The 22387-nt window shown below is 42.2% G+C and overlaps 1 long non-coding RNA gene across 24 annotated transcripts in view; it reads left to right on the forward strand.

Annotated features, from left to right (window-relative positions):
* Window positions 1–22387, forward strand: part of LOC106738300 (uncharacterized) — a 372722-nt gene that overhangs the window by 184480 nt on the left and 165855 nt on the right. The gene's annotated exons all lie outside the window — the stretch shown is intronic.

Consider the following 22387-nt stretch of genomic DNA (forward strand, 5'->3'; position numbering starts at 1 on the left):
GCACTTGCACATTTGTGGTAATGTAATATTTCTTCATTGATGTCAGCCTTCTGCGAGAGTTGGCTTCTGAAGTGTGGGAAATACACAATGTTCTCCAGTCTCACTGTGAATCTGAATTCATGGAGCTAGGGACTGCTCATGAAGAGCTTGTTGATGGGCCTTAGTCTTTTAAATGTTAAGCATCAGTCCTATTTTCTTCTATACCTCGGTAAAGACATCAATAATTACCTGAAGATCTGCTTCCAAGTAAGCATATGCTACAGCATCATCAGTGTATTGGAGCTCAATGATTGAGGTTGAGATAGTCTTAGTTTTGGCTCAGTCAGCTGAAATTAAATAGCTTACAATCTATTCGGTAGTTTAGCTCCACTCCAACTGAAACCTTGTTGGTGGTATCACAGTAAGGAATATTGAGAAGTGTTGGAGCAATGACACAGCCTTGCTTTAACTCTAGTCTTAACCTCAAAGATATCTGCGATAGATCCATTAAGAATCTCCCAGTGTTGACCCTGTGACTTTGAAGCTGGTGCTGGGAGATAAGAATCTGCATACTGTCATGGATCAGGCAAAGAATGGTGATGAACCTCAGTGGGCATCCATACCTCAGAAGGATCTGCCACAGTTCTTGGTTGACAGAGTTGAAGGCTTTTCTGAGGTTAAAGGAGGCCATGTAGAAAAGTATATGTTGTTCCTGGCATTTTTCCTGCAGCTGGTGACCAGTGAAGATCATGTGCGCTGTGCCTTTTAAACACATGCCAAGATTTGAGGAAGAACTCTTCAGCAAGTGGGAGGAGATGATTCAGAAGTGTTCTCAAAATGATCTTGCTTGTGGTGGACAGCAAGACCATTCTTTTGTACCTTCCACAGATGGACTTGTCTCCCTTCTTGACAGAAGGTCTAAGAGATGCATGGTGGGGATATTACATGGCTTTTTGGTGGAGTTTTCCTGATGCATTATTTCTGACACTGCTAAATATAAAATGTATGAACAAGTACATTTGGGATGTATGTGCATCTCACATACTCAGAGGCTGCCATTGTATCTGTGTCAGGGAGCAGTCTTGTGGCCAATTACAACATTGGTCCGCCCACCTGTCTAGGGCAGTCTGCCCACCTGACTCGCTTGCTCCACCTTTTGTTAGACTTAAATAGTTGGTCATAAGCGGGAGGCTGCCCATTTAATGCCCTGATGCCAAAGGTATAATACACGGCTCTGACCTTCCCTTTACCATGTTCCATGCCTCACAGATGGTATCCAAATCCACTATTAGTGCCCCGGCCCCTTAACCAGGCCGCACACAGCCTCTGGCCAAAACTTGGCCTCAGGTATCCTCAGACATGCCTTGGCCACATGACCCCTCACTGGGGCCTTTCTTCTGGTCAGCCTATGAGCAGTCCTTCAGGCCCCCACAGACCCTACTCTATGTGGCCTCCAGCTTTCTATCACACACCAGGCCGAACTCAGCCTCTATCCCTTCTCTGGGCCACTACTCCACCCCTTACTAGGGCCACTGCTCTGCCCCTCACTGGGCTGCTGGCCCTTATGCCCCTTGGGCCTCAGGTGTGTTTTGACATGCCTGGACCCCTAACTTGGCCTATGGCTCACTCAGGCCTCAGGTGTCTGTCAACATGCCTTGACCCCAGCCTGCCCCCTCTATGGGGTAACTCACCAGGCCTTGGAGGCTGAGGCTATATGACACCTCATCCTCACCTTTCACTGGGGAGGCACAGGTATGGAATTTCCTGAAGACTGCCTCACTACATGTAGCCCCACCACACCATCCAACCCCAGCAGGGTGCAGTTTCAGGTCTTACCTTGGACCAGGATCCTCCTACATCCTCATAGTTCCTACCCTGACCCTTAGGTATTCTGGGAGCAGCAGATCTCCAGCTGCACTTTGTTACTTCAGTGGCATCCCTGCAGCAACTTCCAGCTCTGCTCACAGGGCATGGTCTTATACCTAGGCTGCCCAGCCCTCCACCAATCAGGAAGCCTCCTGAGTGCCATGTGACTGCCTGACTGGGTCTGCTCCCATCTGCAAGCTGGTCTGCAGTCTGCACAAGCCCTTAAAACAGCAGGCACCCAAAGGTGCACTGCCACAGCATCTCTTATCTAAAGGCATTTTCTCCAGATGCTTATGTGGTGTCACATGTGTGCTGGCAGACTAAAAATGCTCATATTTTTGTGACATTGAAATAAGATAATATGACTCCCAGGGCTCTAAATTAGAGAGCTTGTTTCTGATCTAGTTGTAGTGTAAACACAAGAGAAATACTTGCCACCATTTTCCCACCACCAAGTTTCCAGACTGGTGGGGAGCCCTGCAAGCCAGATGACATGGCTTCCTGGGCTGGGTCTGGCCCATGGGCTGGAGGTTGAGTAACACTGATCTACACTGTATGTTCTGCCAGTTGACAGGTATTGGAGAAAGTAAAACTGAAAGTAATGAAAACACTCAGAAAAAGACTGAAAAATAATAAGGGCTGTTGAGAGCTAAATCAGTGTTTAATTCAAGGGGAAATGGGACCCTCTGAAGTTTGGGCCAGACACTGGTGGTGCTCATATTCTTTCTTGCATCTGAAAAGAGGATAGCTCTTTCTCTGTTCATCACCAATGGTGGAAACTCATTGAGTTTTAACAGATCTTATTAAACTAGGACATTTAACATGGTTATACTTGGAAATGGTGATATATTATTTATATATGGATCATTCTATTCATTTCTCAAGAAACCTGTCAATTCATACTTGAGGAAGGGTACCTGATTAATCCAATAGTTAACACCACATGTGGATTAGATGCTTGTTAGAATTGTAGAAGATGTATTATGGGGCCTACAGATGCAAAGAATATATCTTGGCCCTAGCTCTCTACTGCCTTTCACTGCTCTGCAGAATTTCTCTATAATACTAGCTGCAGAAAGAACACACATTAGACTTGCTATGCGCAGTGGTAAATGACTGTAGAATATAAGGGGCATTCAATAGTTTATCAGTAAGCTGACAAGATACCACACCAAACAAAAGCTTATTCCAATGTGAATGTCTAGAGAGATTCATAGATTCATAGATGCTAGGGTCGGAAGGGACCTCAATAGATCATCGAGTCCAACCCCCAAAAAAGATGGAAAAGCTAACCTATTTACCCAAATAGTTGGCTAAATTGCTGACAGGAAAGGCTGCCCCTTTTCCTTGCTGCTAATTATCTGGAATAGAGTGATGCTCCTGAAGAAGGTAACGATTGAGCTTCAGGAGATGGTATTCCTTCAAGGACACACAGTTTTGGAGTGCATTGGTAGGCTTGGGAATATTCTCAAGACTGGATGCTACACAAAACAGAGCATGTTTGGAGCTTGTCTATTTGAGTTGTACTACACATAATAATTGGTAATTGTCCAAAAGGAGGAGACACCTTAACTGGAGATTGAGTGACCAAAGCTGAAAGGCAGTCAAAGCCATTTGTTCTAGAGGAAAGGAGAGATTTTTAAAGACATTTGGGATTTATGCTGCCTTCTGACTGACTCTTCTTTAATTGACACTAGGGTTCTGTCCAAACTAAAGGTGCTGTGATAGAACAATGCCTTGGAATCATTCCTGAGTGAAATCCTACCTTAATAAAGTTTCAAATAGCTTGGAACAACCTGGCAGAAAGAGAAGTTCTCATTATACATCATTTTCATCCTTACAAAAAAAATCTCAAAAAACAAAAAACCTGCTGCAGGAGGTGCATTTCTTAGTCTACTGATTTATTTCTCCAGGGTTTAGAATGAGACATACTATGTAGATAATGCTACTTTTCTTATCTAAAAGGAAATCTCTCTCCATCTCATTGGATATTATCCATAATTGTGACAAACCTAACAACTTTGAAAATTTAAATAATAAATCTTGTTTCCTTCAGATCTGTGGGTCTAATTCTTCTTTAATTTACACTATGTAGCCCCAGTGGACTTATTCATGACTTGTACTGGTTTAATGGACAGGTGGCTTAGGAACCATTGTCCTGATACTGGCTTCAGCAACTATTTCAAATATATTTGGTTTATTCAAGACAGATTCATCACTGTATATAGAGCTAGAATTATAAAACTCCAGTGGTTACAAGATACATTGGTGCACAGTCAGGTAACATTCTGTGAGTCAGACCCTAGTTTATATTTTTATTACTGATTTACACTACTGAAAGATCAGAATAAGGTCAATCTATATTTCTCTAAAATAAATTTACTCATCCATGTATAACTCACTAGGTAAACTTTCACCACACAACTATTTACTATATTTTGTGGATTGGATTAAATGACTGTTCTACCATCTCATTATTCCTTCCTCCTCCTGCACCCACCATACCTTGAGTCTATAACCAATCTGAGTTTGGGTTCTTTGACTGCCTATTAAGAAAATCTTCAAATTTAATGAAGAATAATTATGAATTAGAGTTGTATTACATTCTGACTGATCAAATCTGAAACTAGTTTAACAAGCCAACTAGTTTAATCAGGCAGGTCTCATGTACTGCAGTTTCCAAAAGTTCCCAACCTGTCTATGGCATGGATGATGGACCCCTAACTTGGCTTATGGCCCACTCAGGCCTCAGGTGTCTGTTGACATGCCTAGAGATGCAGGAAAGTGAAGGCCTTGATTTCACATTGGCTAGGTACAGACAATCAAAAAGTCTGAGGTGGAATCGATCTAAGCTATGCTGTTTTCTGTAAGTGGCGTAGTTTAGATCAGTAGCGAACAGAACATGCATTTCGGCCTTTGACTGGGGGAGCAAATCTTAGATCAGTTTCCACCATTTTTAAACCAGTCTCTGTGTGTTGAATTTCTATTCTATTATGGTTATAGACAGGTTTTGTGTGCTGAACTTCTGTTTTGTTACAGGTATAGACTAGTTTCCAATCACTTGTACCGGTAAAAGTGTAATGTCTGTACCTGGCCCTTATGGTCAACTCCTTGCGACTCTCAAGAGTCCAGCATGGTATTTCTCTTACCCAGTGGCATAGCTCAGGTGGGATGAATGGGACTGCAGCTCTTACCTTTGGTCTGAAGAACAGACAGTGGCTCAAGTGCGGGTTTTAGTGAAAGTGGGACATTAGAGGTGTGGAGAGGATCTCTGTAGTTTCATTAGTTTGCTGTATAGAATCAGGTGTAATGAGGGGGCTTGGGCTGCTTCAGCAGAAAGCAAACCCCAGTGAGTGTGAACTCTCATGAATCTAAACAAAAGTTGTTTTTAATAGTATTTGAAAACCTTTGAATCAAAATCACTATGTTTATTTCAGAGAGGCAAGGAGTTTGACAGATGATGTCTTTTATTGGACCAATTGCATGGTTGGGATAGATTTACACAAGCTTTCATATACAAATCATTCTCCATTACTGGACCATCACAGATACAACCTCACTCCAAAACTACTAAAGAATTTTTTTTTTTCACAAGTCTAGCCCTAATATGCCCTAGTAAATAAAACTTTCCTGTGAGATGTCATCCATATGTTGACTTTAAATCCTGTTTCCTTACTCAATTTCTCTTGCTCAGGGACAGTGATCTGAATCAACGAATTGAACCACTGACCCTGATTCAGGCTCAATCTGAATCCAAATCAAATAGGGCCTGCTTTGCACACCCCTACCATTTTATTGTATGCATTCTCATCTGCATACCTTTTGCCATTTGACTTGCATGTTAATATTTCTCTCCTTTAATTATATGCCATTAATGCATTTCTTATATTGTGTTCTAGTTAAAAACAAAATGTTTTGGCCAAAATATTCAGCTTAGCAGAGGTTTTTAAGAGAAAAATACTAGGAAACGTATGAGCTTGAGCAGTGAAGATTCCTGGAAAAGCTAAAAATGTTTGGCATCCCTGGATATCCATAGAAGCAAATCCAGCAGAAAGGCACACAGTGTGTATCCTTACTCATTCTCTGTCAGAATAATGTTTTCATTATTGTGCTTTATAATGGGAGATTTCAAAAACTCAATATAACTTAATATTTTTTCAGGGAATACAAATGATATAAGTCTAGGATGTGTTAGGAAAAGATATCATAAGATCTATATAGGCAAATAGTTATGTTCTGGGTACCTGGATGCAAAAAGTGTTGTATTAAATTTAAACTGGACATTCAGGTCCAGTTCTGTTCCAATAGTCATCCTCTGTGAATTATCATCTAATCACATAATTTCTCTATTATAGCTCTAAATTAACTCTGAAAAATAAAGCCCAAGTGAACACAAATTGATTATAGTTTCCTGCCAGATTATTTTCATTCATGTGGGAGGCATAATAGGATACTCCTGTCCCTTTCCTACATTAATTTGGATTCAAATCTAAAAAAATATACATAAATTAAAAATAAAACCTTTAATCAGCTGCTCCTCTTTTTTCCCCTCCTGGACTCTCATCAATCCTTTGGTCTGTGGAAAGCAGGTGGCATTTATTCATTTAATAACACACACTTCATGGGAATTTGTATGTCACAGGAATTGCTCATGATTTCAGGAAAAACAAATCCTGTGTAGCTCAGGATGGAACACTATACAATCCTAGTTCAGGTCAAGTAAAAAGGAAGCAGGAAGAGAACAACAGTGAACAAGGAAACGTTAATATATGAAAAGAATTTTACATGAATCATGGATCTTTTGCTAAGAGCATTAACTATTCAAGCAATGCACCCTGAGCTCCCTTGTAAGAAAGAGTTGCAAGACCATGAACGTAAGTTCCTACTTTCTTCATAGTATATTTGGAAACTTTTATTCTACCAACACAGAACATGAGGCAGGAGTGAAAAAATATTAGGGGTCTTTGTAACCATCACCATAGGCTTTATTTCTACTCTTACCACTGTATTTGAGAAAGCAGCTATGGCCAAACAAAATTACACACATGTATACATCAGTATATAGCTCTCTGATTTTAAGTGCCCCTCTACACATACAGGTAAAGGCGTGATGGGATTTAATGCATGATCCACACAATTGTGCCTCCTACCACACCATACATACGCAGTAGGAGGCATGATTGTGGGATTGTGCATTAGATCTCATTGTGCCTTACTGTGACACAGGGAGAGTTCAGGCTCCCCCTGCACCAGCAAGAAGCAAGCTTCCACTGCTGGGAGTCTCCTTAGTTGAGGGGCTTCTAAATGTGGGAGCACCACATGCATCCCTGAGGCTGGAGGATCATGGTAGCCATAGTCCCCCAGCCCTGGGGGTTTCATGCACCCCCTGGGCTGCTGGGACCCAGAGTTAGCAGCTGCTGGGGCTGAGAGTCCCTCAGTTGCAGGACTCCCAGCCCCAGCTGGGCTGTGACCCCCTGCAGCTGGGAGGGGTGCACCCTCATCTGATGGAGCTCCCAGCTACAGGGGAGACCCTGCAACACATGCAAATTAAAGCTCATTAGCAACCTGTTAGAAAGTTAGGATGCATTTTCAGGGTCTAGCTTTATAGCTGGTTGGAGCTTTTTGGCTAGGTACAGACAATCCAAAAGCCCAAGGCTGAATTAATTCAGTCTTTGCAGGTTTCTCTAAGATGCACAGATTTAATTGAAACAGAAGTGAATAGACACAGATTCATAGGTTCACAGAAGTTTAGGACTGGAAGGGATCTTGTGAGATCATTGGGTCCAGCCCCCCTGCTCTGGGCAGCAAAGACTGCTGGGGTCAGACAACCCCAGCAAGGTGTGCATCCAGTCTCCTTTTGAAGATCTCCAGAGTAGGTGCCTGCACCACCCCTGCTGGGAGTCTATTCCAGAGTCTGGTCACATGAACCATGAATAAGTTATTCCTTGTATCCAATCTGAAACCTTCTTCTACGAGTGTATGACTGTTGCTCCTGGTTTTCCTCTGGGGTGCTTTGATGAATAGTTGTTCGCTTAGCCCAGGCTTGTCCAACATATTGCCCACGGGCTACCATGTGGCCCGCCAAGGCATTTTCTGTGGCCCATGGTGCTGCGACGGGAAACCCCTTATCCCTCCCCCAGCCCCTCAGCAGCTTCCTAATGGCTGCTGAAGGGCTGGGGAAGGGACAAGGTTCCCACATGCACCGCGTCAGTGCGGCATGGCCTGGCCGGGTCCCTCGCGGGGCCAGATCCCTCCCCGGAGGGGGGAGGCACTGGCTGCAGCTACTGAGTGGCCCTGCCCACCTACGTGCCCCAAGGAGCCGATGACCACCCAGGCGGCTGCAGCTGGTGCCGCGGGCTCAGGGCAGGTGCAGGATGAAGCCTTCATGTAAGAACTTTGTTGCTGGGTGGCGGAGGAGCGGCTCTACTCCTGGTCCCAGGACACACTGGTCGCTGGCGGGGAGGATGTGCATCCAGGAGTGCCCGTGCTCCTGCCCCCGCCTCCCTGCCCCAACACGAGCCTGTGCCCATGCCCTGTGCCCTGTGCTGCCGGAGTGGCCCCGCGTGGGAAGCCAAGCAGCGGCTGCTGGCACTGCCAGCCTGTGCCTGCCTCCTCACCTGCCCACTTCAAGCCAGCCTCGCTGCCCTGCCCTGCCTTGCCCCACAGCAAGGCGGCGCCTGCTCCCCCAGCCAGTCTCCCCCCGGGCGCTGTGGCTCTCCAGGCCCAGATGCCCGCATGCAAGGCCCCAAGTCCCAAGGGGGCCACTTCTTATGTGCTGCTGGGGATGGGAGGTGGCACGGGCACATGCGGCCACCGGGACAGCAAGGTGGGCAGTGGCAGAGCGAAGGGTGCCTTTCCCACACATCCCAGGGGGCTGTGGCTGGGAGGACGAGGAGGAGCCCGGACTGGGGCTCCTACGCATGGCAGCGGCTCTCCCTGCCCTGCTCTGCTTCGTGCCCTGCTGCAGCTGCGGCCGTGCCCAGCTGAGCCGCAAGTCTCTCTCGCAGCCCCTCAGATGCACTGAGGAGCCCCTGCTCACTCCTCCCTCCCCTCCTACCTGCCCCTTGTAAGGCAGTGAGCGGCGGAGGCTGTAAAGCACCGTGCAGGTGTCTCCCACCAAGACATCCCTCCACCTTTGATTAGTTTCCACTGTGGCTGATATCTTTTCCACATTTGATCTGTCAACTTGCATTATGCTTCTTTCATTATGTGACAGTGTTTATTTTAGTCAAGTGTTTGGTATTATTTCATTGTTGCTTTTATATTGTTTTTATTTTGGATTTTAAACCACATTTTCAGGCCCATTTCATTGTCACTTCCTGCAACTTCATTGGTGTCAAAGGTCACGTGACATCACTTCCTGATGTGATACCACTTCCTGTGAGGTCTTTGAATATGGCTCGCCAGCCCACTGGGTGATAAAAAGTTCATGATCCAGCCCCACATTCAAAAAGGTTGGACACCTCTGGCCTAGCCCCTGATGCTCTCCCCTGATATATTTGTAAGCTGCCACCAAATCCCCCCCAAAGTCGTCTCCTCTTTTCTAGGCTGAACAGTCTCATATCTGTCAGCCTTTCCTCCTATGGCTTGCTCTTCAGGCCTCTAATCATATGAATGGCCCTTCTCTTGACTCTCTCAAGCTACTCCACATCCTTCTTGAAGTTTGGCACCTAGAACTGGATGCAGTACTCCAGCTGTGGTCTCCCCAATGCTGAGTAGAGTGGGAGAATAACTTCGTAGTTTTACTTGAGATAAATTGGTGGATGCATGCTAGCATATTGTTTGCTCTGCTAACTGTACTATCACACTAGTGGCTCATATTAATTTTCTGGTCAATGATGACCCCCCCAGGTCCCTTTCAGATGCGGTGCTAAGTAGCACAACACCACCGAGCCTGTAAGTTTGTTGTGGATTTTTCCTCCCCAGATGGAGCACTTTACACTTCTCAGTGTTGAACAGCATCTGGTTCTGGTCTGCCCATTTAACTAATCTGTCTAGGTCGGCCCAGATAGTCAGCCTACCCTGATGTGTGCCTGTACTCACATTTACCTTTGATACAGAAAATCCAACCACATGCCTGCAATGACTCAGGCCAGAAGCAGGAGGGTGCTAGAGCACGGCTCTTTGGCTATGAGTTTACTTCCTCTTCCTGATGCCCCTGAGGTCTCTGGGATTTGCAGTCGAGTCCAGCATCACAGAGGCAGGACTCAGCAGGGTTGCTCATCCCTTCTTCCTGTTTCCAGGTGCCTCTGTGATTTGTACTCCTCCATTACAGCTAGCAGTAAGTTTCAACGGGGCAAGAGGTGTTTAACCCCCTCCCTGACCCCAGATGCTAGCCAGGGTTTGCCTGGGGGGGGGCAATAGCCCCCCACCTGCAGACTGGGTTGCACCCCCAGCCGCCTCCCTCCCCCCACCTCCTTGTCAGCCAGCCCTCACTGCTCCAGCTAGGGAGCAGAGGGGTGGGGTCAGCCCTGCTCTCTGCAGCAGACAGCACAGCACAGCCCAGGATGCAAAGTATGCTGGGGGACTGTGATTTAACATGAACCAGGTAGGGGTCTGGGACAGAAGTTTCATAAACCAGTTTTACCCAACTCAGTTAAGTCTGATACTACATTCAACAAGGTTTATCTTAAACCAGTTTCAGCCATTTTGAAACTGGCTTATGTGCACTGAGCTTCGGTTCTGTTACAGGTTTAAACCAGTTTCTGATGACTTAAACCAATTTATGTGTAACTTCTGTTCCTAGGCCTTATGACATGATAGTTGCTTTGCACATGTAGTTGGTCTCAAGGTAACTGTAGAATTAACCAGTTAAGTGTGTGATACAGGCATGGCTGATGAACTCAGACTGGTGGGGCGGGTGGAGCGTCACACAGGAGTGGCGGGTTTTGCAGCTAGATGGGAGGGGGCACTTGCAGCCAGCTGGGCCCTCTGGCCAGGAGCGGGGAAGTTGCAAACCCCACCCTGTTCCTGGCCAGCTGCAAACCCTCCCCACTCCCGTGTACTGCTCCACCCACCCCACCAGTCTTAGTTCACCAGCCATGCCTTGTGTGACACCTGTAACATATAGAGGGGTCCCATGACTCCTGGGGTAAGAAAACACCCATGTGCTGAATTGAATAAAATTCATAAAAAAATATTAAATGTTTTCTCCTGAAATAACCTGCAATCCCTTACGAATGTGATTATATAGAATTTTGTCATTATAGACTCTGCTGCCCCTTCCCATCCCCACACATACATATGCCGATTGCTTTAGCTTTAGCACTTGGCTTGAATTTGCTGCTTTCTTAAAACAGTTCCTATTGCTTTGCTCTGTAAAACAGGCCTGGGGATTTATCTCTTTATCTTCTTCTTTTGCCAGTAAATTAATCTGATTTGAGCCAAAAGTCATTTGTTTGATATGTCTCCATATGTGTTCTTGCCAGTCTTTAATGAATACACTCAGGCACACTATGAAATCAAAGGACAAACAAGTTCATATTCTGAAGCATCCTGCCCTAGCATGTACTGGTTCTGATCTAAATCTGACACTAGGTTATTTACACTTAGTATTAACTTTAGTTGTTCTAATGTCCTGAGTAAGAACATGCATGAAATCATTCCAGGCTATTTCAATGTGTAATACTGAAAAGGAAACCTGAATGGGTATTGTAATAGTTAACTCAATGAATATCTTTGTGTATTCAGTAGGCATTCAATGATTATCCAGCATCTGGACTTGTTGCAACACTTTCTATAGAGAGAGTGAACAAATATTTAAGCAAGGTGGGTATGCACGCCTGCCTATTGCTTAGTCATGCCTAGTGGTACTTCTTATTACTACTGTCTGATACAGGGGAAATGGCAGTTGAGGGAGAGGGCAGCGGAGAAATAGGAGAGAATTAGCTGGAAAGCAGAAAAAGAACATTATGTACCAAATTCTCTAGTGATATAATAAACTGGTAAAGCGTGGCTGAATATTTTGACCCTCTGATTTTTATTGCCAGTGAAAGTACTGATAAGCATTACATATTATGAAGCATTGTATGGGCACTGCTGCAATAATGCACTGGCAGGGAGTAAAAGAGTTTGTATTGTTTAACTTTGTCTGGAGACAGTTTGATTCTCATTTACATCGCTCTGCTAGCATAAAGGATTAGTAAAGTGAGTGTTGCTATAATGTGCAGTAACAGTTACTACAGCTGGGCATAGTTGCAATACAACAAAGTTTTGTCAAAAATGACAGCTCATTGAGCCTGAAATGTTTTGTCTGAAAGCTGGGCTCTGAGGAGACCCTGCCTGGATTCCTGGCAGGTCCATCCCAAGGCGGAGGGCTCTGGCAGCTGATCCTGGCATATTTTCCCTGCAGCCTTTTCTAGGAAGCTGTGGGTCCCTGGCCCTGGAACAGTCTTCTGGCAAATTTTTACCTTAGAACTGAGGATCCTGGGAGCCTCCTGCAATCTGGGAGCTTAAGGTTCACTGGAGACTTGGAGAAAAGATAATTATTCAGTCTATTCAAACTGAAACCCAAACTCCCCCCAGCCACTGCCACAGCCAGCTTGGCCCTACTGCCACTGCTGTCATACAGGGCACAGGCCCTAGCAGTTATGCTTCTGCCAATTCCTTTTACACATTGTATCTGGTGAGGTGAAGGGCAAATTTGGGTCTCAAATCAGATCCAATCTGCAATGTTGCCAGAGTTTGGGGGGTGCATTCTGATTAGGGTTTTGACATAGGCCACAAGATAGAAAGCTCTGGTTTTCAAACTTCAGGTTATGCAGGCTGGTGATGAGCCCTGGCATCCTGAATCAGTCACCTCTCCTGATTAGAACTGAATGAAAACCTCCAAGCAATTTCCAGGAAACACCATTATAGAAATATTCTCTGCATTTTTTAAATGTGGTATACAATATGAATTACTAAAGAAGAGCAAAAAGAACTCCCAAAGCCCCATGTTTTGCAACTATTTTTAGAAGCTTTTATGCAGTAAAGTGCCTGTTTAATCATCCTGGTGTGGGGGTCTGAGAATGGGATCCATAGCATATCTGCTGTAGAAAGATGACTAAAAAGAATACCATCATATGTTTTGAGGCTACCTATTTAAAAGCCGAGTCATTCAGTGTTAGCAACTGGGACAGAACCAGAAAAAACGATCGAAAGAGAGTCCTATTTACTTAGCTATTTTTTAAACATACATCTGGAAGTGTGCCAGGGTGTCTGCAAATGCTTGAAGGGAATTGTTTGTGCGCAGCCCCTAAATGTCAGCTCCAAGCACTGACAGCCTCCAGCTGTGTAAAATATATATGGTTCAGTCAGTCCTAGGCCAGTGGCATGCCATTACATCAAACCAGCCCAATGACAATGATATCAGTCGAATCTTTAGAAGCCCGTGACCTGTGCCAAAACAGAGCAACACCCGATGTGTGTGAAATATATATATATTAAGTTCAGAGATTTCTCTGGTGTAAGAAACCATGTTGTAAATAAACTGAATCCTCAGTTGGGCAATTTCCTTTGTTTTCAGACAGTAAGAGTATATGGTGCTACATACTTCTAAGAACTGCCGCTTAAATGGTTTCCTGAGGAGTGGATGGAGGGACCATTGCAGATTATGAAGCCTCACAGTTTTCCCTTTTACCTAGGAGGCCCTTTTGAAGTTTAAGGATGCTCCATTTAACCCTGCTGAAACCCTAAGCAGATCTTTGAAACTCTTTATGCCACCCTTTGACAGGTATTTCCTCATTGGAACCCCTTTAAATCCTCTTTATATCCCTTGAATTCTGACTATATCCTTTTGCTTTGGGGAGAAATGCATTGCATTGATTATCTGTTCTTTGTCTGGCTGTGGCAGTGCTCTGAGTTGGTCAATGCATGGCAGATGAATACAAAAAGGAGCCCACTAAGCTAATACTCTTCCAGTGGCCCTGTTCACAGCTGGTGGTGTCCCCGTACATATAATTCACTGCATTAATTTTAATCTCAGGAATGCTGCTTAGCTCTTGACTCTTTAGTTTGGTAAATTAAACTTATTCATTAGGCACACGATGGACTATTATGTTTGATAGAGCTAATATACCATGCCTTTCCTGATGTATTCCCTTGATTTCAGTGGGCTGACAAAACTGCCGAAACAGGTGGAGCTCCTGACCCTGCCTCTGCATGTTGTTCTATGGAGGAAAACTTCTTTTCCGACACAAAACCATACTGAAGTCAGTGAGTTTCCACAGGGTGAGGAGGCTATGTGTAGTCAATTTGCAGAACAGGGGCCATCACTTGTAAAATGTTCCCCTGTGCAAGCTCTGACCCTCAATTCTAAATCCAAACATTTCAGTTGCAAAGTCTGTAGCTTGGATCTATCTCTCTACACTCCAAAGCAAATCAAAATGTAAATTACTTTGAAACTACTCTGATTTACTGAGGCCAGCAGGCAGCTCTTGGAAATAATATGATATGTTTTGGGCTGGAAAATAACAAAATACATAATTGAAAGCAATGCCTTCTTTTATGGCATTTTTGACAATAATATTTTTACAAATGGGATTTGTTCTTAGGCAAATTGCCTTACAGAGGCATATAGCAGACTGGCTTATATAGTTAGAGCAGCCTTTCCTTTAAATGTTTTCTGGGTAAATGGCTTAGGAAATACAAGACAACTCAACATTCAACATTTTCCATTCAAATTTATCTTACCAAAAGTCAGAAGCATACCAAGGAAAGTGAGTGAGATGGACAATGTCTGGGGATTGATAGCCAAGAAGAATGAGTCCAAAACACTGGATTAGATTTAAGGGAGAAGGATATACTTTGGGTGGAAAGAAAGTCTTAGTATTGGAAATAAGGAAGAAAGCTAGATAGAAAGTTGTCCTGGTTCAGCTTGCTGTCTTGGGGGGCGAGGGGCAGGGAGAGAGATATTTCAACAGGGTTCCCTTTCCAAATTGGGACAAAAGGTTGAACTCTCAAAATCTCATGATCCAACATTTGGAGAAAGTTCTGGTTTGGGTCATTTCATTTAAGATCCTTTTAATAGTTTTAAAATATTTTATTAAGATGAATTTTCTGCTATTTCAAGATAAAAGCCATTAAGAACAGACAGTGGAAAAATGTTGTTTTGAGAAACAAAAAAATGGCTCATTTGAGCACTTTTTTTTTTCCAAATGAGAAATTTGTCCGAGTTATCTACCTGCATTCATTTTAACATCTGAATAATTGTAATTTTTCAACAAAAAAAGTTCAATCCAAAAAATCCCGACCAGTTCTAATACATAGCACCTGTCATCTCAGAGAAACCCAAAACCCTTCACTGACTGATATGCGTATTATGTACAGAGAGTCATAATCCATCCCTGAGGTGAAATGTAGCAACTGTTTTATCAGCAACTCTATGCTAATGCTGAGGAGAGGCAATGAAGTTCAGATAAATTGTCTAAACTTTCAGGGATTACACAAAAATAACCTCTCTAATGGGGTTGTGGGGGAGGGATAATTGATATTGTAGGCTATCTTCAAACTATTCTAAAAACATAGAAAATGTAAATATGCTATCACATATTATATGGTTAGTTCAAGTCATGATCAGAGCATTATAACTGTATTTTTGTGGTAAGCATATGTCAGTCTTTTGGCAGAAAAAACCCCTAAATTGAAGAAAAATGTCTAAATTAGTTCCAAAACTTGGAGAGTGATTTTGTATTTATACAGATGCTTAAAGATATGTTGGGCTTGTGCAGCGGAAATAAGGTTAGAATAATAGTTGGGGCTGTTTTAGAATAAAAGAGGTCAAGTGATTCAAACCACCCCACAGTCGGTATGTTGTCATTACCTAATTAAATAATGGTATTCAGAACAATGGCATTTTTGTAGTAATTTTTTGACTTAGATGCTACTTGAGGTGTGTTGCACTTCTATGTAATTATTTTTTTTTTCCAACATACATGTTGGAATATTGTAAGCATTAATTGTGAAAGAAATCACCTTGTTGTAACCATGCCAACCAGAAAAGAATGCCTTAAGCTCCCCAGTCATAATTGGTCTTCTGTTGATGGATGCTTTAAAAACATCTTATGTAACTTGTGAGGGGAAAAGGCAGAATAATTACTGTAATCAGTGTTATACGCTAGGCAACAACTAGGGAGAATGTTATAGAGAAGTTTCAAGAGTGGTTCTTCTCAAAATTTTGAGTTCTGAGAATTAATAAGGCAGTTACTACCTGTAAAGAGAGAGCAGCAGTGTGCATTTTATAGCAACATGTGACACTGCTTCAGTAATCTTTTAAAAAGTACACAGTTTATGCTGCAGGAGATCAGTTCCAGGTTCAACAGTTAATTTTATTTGGGCCTCTAACAGTAACATCTTGGTATCCTCTTTTTGACCGATTTGTAGGCTATTTTCAGAACAAAACGTTGATTATGGATTTGGATGGACTCCTACTTACAGAAAAATCTGCAATGTCCTAGTTCCCTAGATGCAAGGGAAGCAGACTAAAGATATCCTTTGCCACAGTCTCCTAGCATTCAGTCCCCAAGCTGTCTGTACTCTCAGGGCCTTGCTTTCTTAGCTTTTACAAGTTGTCTGGATTTTCTGTTTCTTCTGTGACTTTTTGTGATTTTTTTTCCTTGCTTTCCACCGTGTGTGTGTAAGTGTGTTCATATATGCATACATCCACACACACACATATATATATATACATACACCCATGCCTTACTAAAGCCTAAAACAATACCCAGACCAGGCACTCTTACCCCATTCAAATTCCTGAGTGAGCCCATATGTCCCTTTAGTTTGAGATGTTGAGATGTGCCTGTGTTTGTAGGAGAGATTGCTATTGTTTCCTAAAGGAGCTGATGCATTTCTTTCCAGCTGTCTTAAATGGAGGCCAGCAACTGCACTCACCACTTTCAGTGACATGTTACCTAGCCCAAAATATACTATTTTTTATTGAACCTTCCATTAGGAAGACCAAAATCCAAAGGACACTATTCAGTTTATGGACTTAATTTGCCCAGGAAATAAAGGAGAGTGCATATCACATTGCTGTCCTTGCTCACTAGGACAGCTGTTCCAGAGAAGGCATCATCACCATATACAGTAATATCCCTGTTATCTGGGATTTTACTAAGAGGCACACTCTACTAACCAGAATTTCCAGCTGCCGGCCAGCTGGATGCAGGAGGTTGGGGGGGAAGTTTGCATGCCACAGCCGCCACTGCCATGCACTACCCTGAGCTGGTGTTGCTTGGCATGCAGCCTCCACCGCCCCGCCCACTCCGCGTTATCTGAAAACCCCTGCCGGGTTATTTCAGATAACCAAAATTTTTACATAACTGGCAATCCTCTTACCCCAGGGATACCAGATAACAGATTTTACTGTACTCTTCTTCCTGTGCTCTATGCAGTGCTGACCAGAGAAAGCCATTTCAACAAACCCAGGAAGTATGCTGCATATTTATGAGAATCCTGTATTGTCATCTTATTAATTAGTAATACAGGTAGAGCCTGGTATCTATTGGTGGAAGTCAGGAGTATCTAAAGGGTGAATTGAGCTGTCTGTATGCCACGTGCTTATAGGTAAGGTTGCCCAACACCTTCTAGATATAACCTTTCTTTTCAGTTTATCATGCCTGGCAAATTAGAACTATTTCAGATAAAATTTTGTGCAGATAGCCTTTTCATTAGGTTGGATTCTTTTTAACTTTCAGCAAATACATATCACAATATCCAAGGAAAAATATTAGTGAAAAACAGGTAGTTGACGTTTTTCCAATCATTGTTCTAAGTAGCCAGAAGTCCAATGTGGTTTAGACAAATAACCTGAAATTTGGCAAGTGGGAATAGTCCTGAGGTCAGTGAAGTGCCTTTTATTGTTCTCATGAAATGCTGCCATTTTTAAAAAATGAAAATCTTGTTTGTTCTGGAGGTGTTATTTTGTGTCCTTAAAAAAACAAAACATAAAACAAAATCAGAACCATTTCAATGAAAACTTCTCAACTAAATCTACTCTTAGTTAATGCCATTTGGAAACTGGCATTGTAACAGTGTTTTCTACATCATCTCTTATATGTCATATAGATTCCCCAGTACCCTTAGCTATCAGGGACACCCAAAATGGATTCATTAAGAGCAATTCATGCCTGATCAACTTGATTTCAGCCTAAAATAAGGTGGTGGATTCTGTGGGTCAGAAGTCAGAGCATAACAAAATGATTATAGGTCTGGAAAACGTGACTTATGAGAAAAGTAGGAAAAACTGATTATTTAGTTTGAAGAAGAGAAAACTAAGGGGGATTTTGATAACTGTTTTCAAATACTTGAATGTATATACAGGTACTAGAAAGCAGCAATTAGACTAATACATTGCACAATAATTGTTGCACATATGTAAATGGTGACAATTTACTGCACATTAGATCAGTCTAATGCACAGTACAGCATCTTGTGTAGATGCACCCATTCAGTCTTACATCATTAGAAGTAATGGTCTTAAATTGCAGGAAGGCAATTTATGTTGGATTTTAGGATGAACTTTCTCACTGTGAGAGTGGCTAAACATTGAACAGGCTACCTAGAGAGACTGTGGAATCTCCATCCATGGAAGTTTTTAAGTGCTGGTTAGACTAACATTTGCCTATGGTGGTTTAGACAGGGATGATCCTGCTTTGAACAGGGGGTGGGAGTAGATGATGTCTTGAGGTCCCTTCAAAACCCATTTCCCTAAAATGTTATGCTTGTATAACTCCTCTAGGTGGTATAAAAAAATGCAACAGTCAAGCCTTCAATCCTCTTTCCAGATCAGTGGAGACTCTAGTATGGCAGCAGCTACTATTTGCTAATACTACATTGAAGAGGTACTGTGAGGATTGATTCCTTGGAAGTATATGTAAACATGAAAAACAGCTTTATTTGATGAGTAAGAAGAATTTGTTAAGCCGCTCCAAGAATAGCATGTAGACCTGAGAGAAGGGAGCTGAGAGGGCCTGAGAACTTCTGTATAGAACTTGAGGGGTTCATGAAGACTCATCAACTGTCAGTATCTATACTACTCAAGCCTACTGCTACTTCCAAACTTCTTAATGGAAAATATGGCCTTAAAGCACTCTCTGAGAATTTTCAGACATCTGTTTCTACTTAACATGTCCCTCTTACTTCTAATTTTCACATAATTTCCCAGAGGAGAGAACTTCTTTCAGCTACATCTCCTTAATATAATCTATGTGTTGCTATTGTCACTAATGTGTGGTTACTTCATGGTGTAGGCTGTCATTTGGTACACTGATAAATACTGTATTTGAAAACCTGGCTAAGTAGAATCATATTTTCTTAAATATTTTAATGGCTATATGCCCTTTGAAGAAAGGGGCTGCTCAGTTAAGTTTTGATATGTTTTAGAAACAGATACTTCAAACACAAACTGTTAGTTTGTATATTTAAAATGCAGTTGAACTTACAGTAAAATCTTGTTAGTTTGATATTGGATAGTTTAAAGTGTTGGATACTTAGAGCTATTGTCACTCACCAGCCAAAAGGATAGGTTTTTGTATGCATTATGATATGGATAATTCAAAGTACGTCTACTTTGAAATTCAAAGCCATTTTCTGGCCTCATGGACCAGGAAAACCTCATTAATTTGAACAGTAGTTAGGGCTTTTCTCCCCAGTACTTTTACTGGAATACTGTTCTAGAACCTCACTACTCTAATTTATTCATGGTCTGCTTATACCCATTTATTATTATGCCAGAATTGCCCTTAAGGTTAAATAGCTCTTCTCTATTGCTGATGTCTTTACACAGGAATCACATGCCCTATCAGGCTTATTTTTGCTAGGATAAACAAACCTCGCTTATTTAGGGCAGGTCTTCAATACCTTCAGTCATGCTATGGAATACTAGCATGAAAATATTCACTTTGCTTCATATACAGCAGTAAAAAAAATGTAGCCACTGTGGTTGGCAACTGCCCATACATCTATAGACCATAAAAAAGGCTAAAAATGTCTGTCCTTAAACTTTGGGGGGGAAATGAGTGTTCCATAAACAACTAAGCAACTGTGAGCTTGATTGAAGCTCCATCATCAGAAAGAATCTGGATACAAAGGATTGGTGCATAGACAGAGCTTATTATTAATCTATCATTCTGTTAAAAATATATTTGTCATTAAATCAGGACATTTACTTTTTCTGTTTGGCTATTGGTTTGTGTCTGTCATTTGAGTTATTTCTCTCAAAGGTTGAATATGATTCTAATAGCCTTGATGGTACAATCTGTTAATGATTTAGCTTTGCATTTTGTGAGAGACATATGTTCTGAAATCCTAGTAAAATGTGTTTGTGGTCTCTTTCTTTTCTTCAGGAGTACATAAATACCTCAACATAACTAAGAATTTGCTCCATTGGCCCACCGCAGGATTGTAATAAAAGGTTCATTCTGAAATGAATTTGCATATCTAAGGGCAGTTTTCCTAAGTACATATAACTAGAAATAAGAACCATTCATAATTTTTCTCTGGCCCATTTCTCTACCCTTTCCCTGCATATGTTATAAAATTGAATTTCCCAATTTCAAGTTTATGAACTATAACAAATATGTAGTTTATTTCTCTTCTCTTTCCAGTCACATCAGCATTTGCAGACATGACTCTGAAAAGTTATTTAAACTTTCAGAAACATGTAAACTCGGTTTGTGGGTCTAAGAAGATATTACAAATACAGGAAAATGCATATTGTAGGTACAACAAAATGTTACTGCCCACAGATGGCAACCCAAACCTAACCAAGGAAGACGAAAACATGCTACTTCCTTTGCAAAAATATGTCATTTATGTAAGCAAAAGCCATGCCTGTAGGAAACATGAAAATCGAATCCCCATACTAATAAGACTGTATTTGAATTTGTTCAATGTACAAACAAAAAGCCAGCATAAATCCTAGCACTGTAACTATGCCTAAATTTTGAAATAAAGAAAAGTTGGGAGAGATATGTGCATGTGGCTGTCTCATACCACTTGAATTTTGTCTGGACAAAGGCATATGTTATAAACAGTGACTGACTATCTTGATTGTTTGGGAAATTTCTAAGACACTGAAGAACACAATACTTCATTAATGCACACCATGACAAAGCTTTAAAACTAGCAAGATTGACATAAGTTATTCAGAGGTCACTATGTTATGCTAGTGCTGTGTGGGTCAGCTGATTTGTCTTGGCTTCCTTACACACAAAACAAGTATTCTTCAGTCAGATGTTTAGGCTCAGCAGATACTATTTTTAAAGTTTAAGGTTCCTACCATAACAATAGTTGTAAATGGGGAACCAGGTCCCAGGACAGCTTTTTATGGTGCCTCATTCACTAAGAATAAAATGAAACGGAAAGAAGATATGAAAAGCTGCAACTTTTAAAAGATGAAAACAAACTGAGATGTCCTGGTGGATAAGTAATTTTACTGAAATATTTAGGTATTAACATTTTGACCCTTGTCAGTCATTGTAAAATGAGCAGCAACTTTTCAATGCAAGTTGAAACTATGGACAAATGGGGCCAGGAAGGGCATGCCCAAGGAATAGTTTAATGCACTGAAGGGACCAGCTTAAGTCCTGCCTAAGTGAGCATAAGTGGAGTCTTCATCTTGCTGATGAATTACTATGTTAACTAGTGTTTTCTCAGGTCTCTTTTCCTAGTAGCTGAGAGTAAGCTGGTGGTCACCCAGCAGCACTCTCACTTCCTTTCACATCCACTATTTTTATTTTGTTTTTAAATATGCAACACCCCAACCATGCAGTTTTAATGATCAGACACTGAATTTATAGTTCTTTTCTTGTCATGTTTTCAAAGATATGTGTGATCTTTTTACAGAAATATGACTTTTCTAATGGCCAAGCAGATTTTAGCAAGTTCAAGATAGTGGCATCTCTCTAAGCTAGTAGCTTAATGTCAGCATCCTGTAGTGCTACATGAAAATCACAGCTTTGATCAATGACTCTTTCTCTTGTTTCTTGTGACAGCAGGAAGAGGCATCTAAGCTAAGAACAGCACTAATAAGTTCTGAATGGTCCCATCCAGGTTTTCTAACAGACCTAATTTATGTCTTCAGTAGGGACCTACCGAATTAATGGCAGAAGTGGGGTGCTCTGTGGATCTTTTAATCTTGCAGGGTCTCCCACCCCACCAATTGGTGGAGGGGCCCCCATTTGCAGCTCGCTCATGATCAGTGGGGAGGCAAAAATTGCAGTTTTAAATATGGCGCCATTTTTGCCTCTCACCACTGATTGGCTGAGGGGCCCCAGACAGTCCTGCCTTTTGGTGCTGACTGACAGGGAGGCATAAATGGTGCCATGTTTAAAACCATGGTTTTAGCTTCCCTGCTGATCAGGAGGGAGCAGTGGGGCCATCCGTTAATCAGCAGCAAGGCAGAGGGCAAGGGGCAAGGTTCATGCAGGGGAACATGCGTGATTAAAGGAGTCACCGCCTACTCTACTTCCACCATGAATTCAGTAGGTCCCTAGTCTTCAGTAAAGGGCAGACATGGTTTACCTTCATATACTTTAAGAGGGATGGTCCCAAACTACGA

This window comes from Alligator mississippiensis, chromosome 1 (genome assembly GCF_030867095.1).
Source record: "Alligator mississippiensis isolate rAllMis1 chromosome 1, rAllMis1, whole genome shotgun sequence".
NCBI lineage: Eukaryota > Metazoa > Chordata > Crocodylia > Alligatoridae > Alligator > Alligator mississippiensis.